Source organism: Marmota flaviventris, chromosome 16 (genome assembly GCF_047511675.1).
Source record: "Marmota flaviventris isolate mMarFla1 chromosome 16, mMarFla1.hap1, whole genome shotgun sequence".
NCBI classification, from domain to species: domain Eukaryota; kingdom Metazoa; phylum Chordata; class Mammalia; order Rodentia; family Sciuridae; genus Marmota; species Marmota flaviventris.
Window position 1 is genome coordinate 60,001,935 of NC_092513.1, and position 7,436 is coordinate 60,009,370.

General features: G+C 39.3%; 2 pseudogenes; both read right to left on the minus strand.

The window, feature by feature from the left end:
* Positions 1–654: 654 nt before the first annotated feature.
* Positions 655–1,731, minus strand: LOC114084267 (hsp90 co-chaperone Cdc37 pseudogene; annotated as a pseudogene).
* Positions 1,732–3,501: 1,770 nt separating this feature from the next.
* LOC114084266 (CDKN2A-interacting protein pseudogene) overlaps positions 3,502–7,436 on the minus strand; it is a 5,831-nt pseudogene continuing 1,896 nt past the window's right edge.

Consider the following 7,436-nt stretch of genomic DNA (forward strand, 5'->3'; position numbering starts at 1 on the left):
AAGGCAACATCTTTGAGAAATAGAACTTTTACCAAACATGGAATTTGCTGGCACCTTGACCTTGGGAATCCAGTCTCCAGAATTCTTAGAAATAAATGTTTGATATTTTTAGGTTTTTTTAAATGATATTATACTTATAGAAACTGGGAAGCATGTGAGTGTTTTGCTACGTTTTTATTATATATACAAATAAAATCCCATCTAACAGTTCATATTCTTATCCCTTTTGATTGACTACATTTATATATGTGTACACATTTCTTGAGCATTTGAAATCCTTTATTGGATGATCATTGCTATTTACCAAATAGACGTGAAAGACTCACAGTGACTGGCCCCTTGCCTGGGGATTCTCTGCCCAATAGAGGGCAGAACTGTTGACCTCTGCCCCTCCCCAAACCCCTGGGGCTTTGGCATAATGCTGACAGGTTGAGGGAGTTGCAGGCATTGAAGCCCCTTGACTCAAAGCAGAAAATTGGATGACCATTGGGGAACAGGGCAGTGGAAGAGGAAGACAGGTCAGGGCCCAGAACAGGGGGGAGCAGCAAAACTAGAGGAAGCCAAAGGCTGGAGACATGGTGTCTATTTTGGTTTTCTATAAATGGGAGCAGATAGGCCTGCAGGAGGCCAGCAAGTGATGGTGCCCGGGGTTGGTCACCCACTGACATCTTTCTCATCACCTGGTTTGGGGTCCACTTCCAGTAATGGGTCCCTGCCTCCTCCCCCTCCTTGGCCTCTCTGGACTTGGAGTTGGGAACATAGAGGCCAGAGTCAATGCAATGCTGCATGTGGTACTTCACATCATGAGGTTCATCTTGCTATTGGTGTCTTGGAGCATCTGCACATCCTTCACAACAAGGTACTTTTGAAGTTCCTCAGGAAGGGATTCTTAGACCTTAACAGGGTCCAGGGCACCAGGGCTCAGCCAATTCTCATGCTCCTCTGCCTCACACTCCTTCATGGCTTTCTCATTGAGGCACAGCTTGGAGAAGCTCTGCACATGCTCCTTGAAGGTCTTCAGCTTGTAGTTAAAGCTCTCCATGTACTGGTCATTGGCCATCTTAATCTTAGCTAAGAGCTGTCTGAAGCAAGCATAGGGGTCACCTTCAGACTCTTAGTTAGCTCCAGGATGAACTGCATGACAATGGTCTGGTGGGCCACCTGTTCCATGAGTGCACAATTTTTCCTTCACCTCTAAGTCAATGCACTAACAAGTAGTTGGCTGTCTCCTCACATACCAAGTGGACATTTTCCGACAGGAACTTCTGGCTATCAGCCCAGCTGCAGAAAATGCCAAAGGACTTCATCTGTTTCTCCTAATTCTCCACAAAGGTTTTGTGTTTCTGCTTCCTCACTTCCTCTGAATCCTCCTATGCTTTCTCAGGCTTGATATTGACCATGCTTTTGCTGAAGCCAGGGCATGCTCTTTTCTTTCTTGTGTATCTCCTCCATCTTCTGCTCCTAGCTCCACTCCTCATTGCAAGTTTCTGTGCCTCAGCCTACAGTCACTCCAGATCTGCCTGGAACCTTCAGTCAACTCCCAGCCCCTTTAGCTTCCAATAGCAATCAAACACCTTGCACTGGTTTTCATGACAACCCTGTCCGGCTCTTCCTCCTCCTTCCAGAACTGCTCCATGCACTCCACCCTGGCCTGGTGCCACCAGGGGAAGAGCTGGCTGTGTTGCTGTTGGGGTGTCTCTCTTTCTCATTGTCAGACACTTCAATGCCGTTTCACATGCCCGGTAGTCCACCATTTTTGCCCAGCCAGCTCTGGCTCTGGTAGCAAAGGCAGTAGCAGTGTTGGCGATCTGGTCCCTTCACCATTTATAATTCTCTAAGCAAAGCAAAAAATAGTTTAGGGAATTGACTTATACTTAAATTACATTGTAAATTGGTATACTAGGGTAAGAGTCTTCAATAGTCCTATAAGATGGATGAAAATTATCAGCAAATTGCTAGAATGAATGGAGCTATATAATTTTCTTACTTAAGAAAAATTACTTGAAATGTCAATACACACAACAAAAGATTATGAATTAGCATATGTACACATATATAATCATAATTTTTGGAAACTTTCATTTTTATTATTTATTTTTCAGTGTGTTACTACTAACTTTATTCTCAGTAACAGAAAGAATCTGGGATGTATAAAAGTAACAAAAACATGTAAAACAAATATTTTATAAAACAGGATAAACTTGGTATAATAATTTATCATTAAAAAAATCATATGATAATTTGTTCAACATATATATTTCATGAGCATATCTGAGAAACATTTTTCCCATCAGGAGTAAAGTTTGTTAGCTTTTACTTTCCAAAGAGTTGAATAGTTTTTAAAATTTACTGAAAAAAAAAGTTGTTTTTAAATATGTATTGGTATTAACATTTTATCCCTTTAAAAGTCTCCACAAAATGTTTAGAAGCAAAAATTATTATGTATTAAATAATAATACATAAAAATATTATGTATTAAAAAATCTGGATCAATTGCAAAATGTGGGAAGTAGCACTGGGAAGATTTGTATAATTCAGCCAATTTGGAGCCTAAGTCAGAGTTGTAAGGACTGACAGAGTAACTAGGAAAATTACAAATTTATCTCCCAATAATTATTCCAGTGGCAGTGACTGAAAAACAGAAAGCATGCTTCCTCTAGGATAAAATTGATGTCTGGGATATCAGGCAGTTTCAAATACCCAGTATCTTATTTTTTTTTGAAAAGGTAAAATAGCTTAAAGCATTTAATATGTAAACAAATCAATTAACATCTAAACTACTATTAATAGTAGTCACGAAATATGCTTAATATAGAAACCCACATTTATGTCTTTAAGAAAAAGTGTAAATTGTATTTTACCTCAAAATATAAATTAACCTGCTTAAAGAATCATCAGTGGTCAAAATCATGGTGAATTTTAAACAACTTCAGAATAAAATAACAATAAGTACATTATACTGCTTTACATCTAAAAAATGCTTACAACTTCTCATAAAAATAGTCTGAGGCAACTATTTTTTCTTTTATTCTCTTACAGACATATTCAACACTATGGGCAACATTCTTAAAACCAAGACTTTCAGACATTCAAATACTGTGGTCCCCTTTTCTTTGATGTGGTTTATTCAGCTAAAAAAAAGCATTGTAGACAACTTAATACATTTTCACCAAATTTAAAGTAGTACAAAAATTTTGAGACTCTACAGAACTACACATTGTACCTAATACATCATTAAAATAGAAGTCAGTACTTTTTCAGCAAATAAAACAGCATACTGGTATTCTGTTAATGCATACCTTTTTAATATGTACAGTCATTCATAAATTACTTACAACTTCTACTTATGTGAAGAAAATTAAAATGTAAATTTTTCTCCAAAACTGGAAAAAAGCAATACAAAATGTGTGAAAGCCTGTGTTTTATACTGTACAAAAGTAAGCCAGTTTTCTCTTCAAATACCAGATACTGTATGCAGTGATATTTTTGACATATTACAGATTATGGCAATTCTTGAGGATGTTTTAAAGCTGAAGGTAAGTTTACAGGTCTTGATTCTTCATTAAGGAGTACTAGATCTTCTATCTCACTGCCTCTGTATTTCCTTTCACATATTTTTACCACCATCTTTTTCTTAAGATATAACTTCAATGCTTCTCTTGATGCAACTGCTTTTGAATTTTTTTTTTGCTTTTTCCACAGCCAATGCCCAAGTACACTGACTTGCACCACAATTTCAAATAACACTTTCTTAAGAGTTTTTATTTTGAGGCAGATCTGCCAGTTCTTTTAGTGGGACAAAAAAAAATTCAGTGTTGCTTTCAGAGCCTCAATAGCTAGCTGTATTTAGGAGCTCTCCATGATTCATATTGGTACTAAAGCTACCAACAGCTACTAATTTCCATGCCACTGTTTTACACAGTCTATTGAAGAAAGGTTGCTTCTGTTTCACATCTTCATTGGTTAATTTTCAACAAGAGAACTTGATAGAAGTCTCTCTTGATTGTGAAGTACTTTTAGAAGGAAACTGTGAGGTGCTACTCGGAAAACTTAGAAGTTAGTCTTAGAATAACTTAGTCTTAGAAGCTAGCTGGGATACACTTGCTAAAGAAGTGCTTTTGGAAACCATAGATTCATTGGTCTGGGAGCTGCTCTTGGAAGCTAACAGTGATGCAGCTACCTGGGAAGTGCTTTTGGAAGTGAGCAGTGATGTATTTGTTGAGCTTCTCTTGGGAGTTAGTAATGATGTGCCTGATGAGAAACTGTTTTTAGAAACTGATGATGAAACACTTGCCTCTAGTTTGGCAAGTAAATCCACTTGAAGCTGTCTCGAAATTAGGTTTAGAAGACAATAAAGCCGACTCTACTTCTGAGCTTCCAGATGTACCCAACAAGGGCACCTCAATCTCCGAGCTGCTCTGAGAAGCAGAGACGGAAGAATCTTCCAAAGCACTCATTTTAGATGAGCCACTTTGTTGTCTGGAATCAGTGGACTGGGTCACGGACTATTCACATTGGATTTCAACAATAAAGAAACAAATGATGCTGAACCATGCTTATCTGGAGCTTCTGATTCAGAAGATTTTCCAGATCCTGCCATTGTTACCTGAGAGGAAAGGCTGCTGCTGTTTTGACTGGAAACAGATCGCTCTCCCTCATGTGTAGAGCTGTTCTGACCAGAGATGCCAGAGCTCTGAGTGGAGTTTCCACTACTCTCTGTTTGGTGGATGACCCGGAACATGTAGAACTCTTTTCCAGCTGAGCTGATGTACCTTCTGTTTTGGCAGAAATTTTTGCAAGATCTCGCTCAACTGCACAGTTGTTTTTTTCCTTCTGATTCGTTTTTTGGATAGCTCTTGTACCCCATCTTAGCAACCAGTTTGTCTCTTGTTGTATGGATTGGAGCATTGGTCATTTTGATGCCTTCAGCCATACTAAGAATTTTATCCATAACTTTTTGAGGGTACCAGCACCCAAGCAAGACGTGGTTTGCCTAGGCCATGGAAAAGGAGATGAGCTGCTGCATCTGCCGACTGCAGGTCCCACTTCCTCCGGGTTAGCAGAGGCAAGGCCACCCTCGGGGGCCAGGTGCCCAGCGTTGCGGAGCAAAAACTCCCGGTGGTGGCGCCAGTGTTTGTCAGTCTTGCCCTCTCAGCACATCGCCTCCACCCAGGCAGCCACCCACGGGTTCTGGCTCAGGAACTCTGACACCTCTTGCGCCGTGTTGGGCCTGCAGGACGTGGAAGACACCAGCAGATGCTGCACCAGGGAAGAGGCAGGGTGCGCAGGGGCGAATGGCCCTGTCACTGTGGCCTGCACTGGATGCCCTCCAGAGAAAGCCCCTCAGGAGGCCCACACACCAAACAACAGCGTCCAGAACAGCTGAACCGCCCACTCCCCAGTATCTTATGCAGTGTTATCTGTATGTTCATGTAAAAATCAAATTTCCCAGTAATGATTCAAAGGAAAAGTTTAATTGTATTTTTTAAAGTAGAGGTGGGGGAAGAGAGAAAGACAGATAGTTTAATAGAGGAGCCTGCATTCATCTGCCACAGAGAAGAAACAAAGTGCTTAAGATTGACTGCATTTTGAAGAAAGTAACTGCGTGAGAAGTCTGGAAATTGGGAAGCCAGTGGTGGGCACCCCAAACAACATAAAATCTCATAAAGGAACAAAGCAAACTGCAACTACAAGCTAAACTTCAGGGGTGAGGATAATAAGGACTTTCCACATTTCCAGGAAAGGATAAGCCAGAAAATTGCATAAATCCCGCTCAGAGATATTAAATCCTAACTAGTGAAAATTCCAAATTAATCACAGGATTTGACATCATTTGGGGAGCTGAGTTGATTCTGAGTGAGAATTCAGTCCAAAAAAGGTCATCTTGGTCAATTCCAAATTCCTAGAATCAAAGACGCAACAATAGCTAGACACCATTATACCTTAGGGACCAGTAGCTAATCCTCAGATACGTCTAGATACCTTGTACCTGTGCATGCCTCACAGGATGGGAAACAGAACTCTCAGTTTCCTACAGATATAAGATTAGTGTTATGAATGCCTCTCGCCTTGGTGCCACCCATGACTGCTGTATGGAGCCTAAAGAAGTTCTTCTCTCTAGAATACAGCCTTGGGGCTTCAGTTCTTGCCTCCTAATGCCCTAGCATCACTTGTGTTGTCTTTTGGGACTTGGGAAGGTCCCCTCCACATCTAGCAGCAGTGAGACATTAGATGTCATTTTCACAAGCTCCAGAACCATCAGTGGTCAGATCTGTAGGGCCTGAGGACAAGCATCTTTGTAAGCTCGTGTCCCCTCTAAAGTTGTCAGTGTACCTTCATGAATTGCTGAAGTCTATACACTAATTAGATGGTAATCACATACACTGGCCATACACGTTACAGATGAAGAAATCATATGGAGGCTTTTGAGCTTACCTATACCCCAAACCAAAGCACTATACCACTGACATATCTCAGTAAGTCAAAGAAGTTTTTTTTTTCCCTACAAAAGCTGCTTTGTAGAACTAGAAGTGATAGCTTTTAAATAATATGTGTCCATATCAATGTGGGAACACAATAACTTATGAAAAAACAAGGAAGCATGACAACCCCCCAAAAACACAGAAATTCTCCATAAATAGATCCCAATCTGCAAGAAATTTATAAGATCCCTGAAAAAGAATTCAAAATAAAGTCCCTAAGGAAACTCGGGAATATTTAAGAAAATACAGATAAATATAAAAAATATTAATGAAGAATTCAACAGTGATAAAATCAGCAAAAAAAAAAAAAAGAGACAATCAGGAATTTCAGTAGTGAAACTTTCAATGATTAAAAGAAGGTTTCCAGGGCTGATGTTGTAGCTCAGTGGTAGAGCACTTGCCTAGCATGTGTGAGGCACTGGGTTCAATTCTCAGCACCACCTAAAAATAAATAAATAAAAGTCCACCAACAACTAATAAAATAATTTTAAAAAAATGTTTCCACACCAGATTAGTACAAGCAAAAAAAAAAAAAAGAATTTCTGGACTTTGTCATGTATTTTTTGAGATGATCAAAAAAAGAAAGAAAGAAAGACAATTCAAGCAAGAATGCAGCCAAGCTTGCTACCTGAAGGCTTCTTAATACCTGATTTCAAAAACATACAACAACCATGGTGAGCTAAATAGTATATTAGTAGAATTAAAAACCAGCACACATATCAAAGGGCCAGAATAGAGAAACAAGAAATAATCAACAAATGTACAGTCAACCAATTCTTATTAAAGTCTGCAGAAACATACATTGGAAAAGAACAGGCTCTCGTGTTGATGCTGCCTATGAAACAATGTACACATGAAAAAGAGTTAAAGTAGAGCCCTACCTCTATTACTATATACAAAGATCAATTTCAAATGTATAAAACAACTGATCAGTGATAAAAAAAATTAAGACAT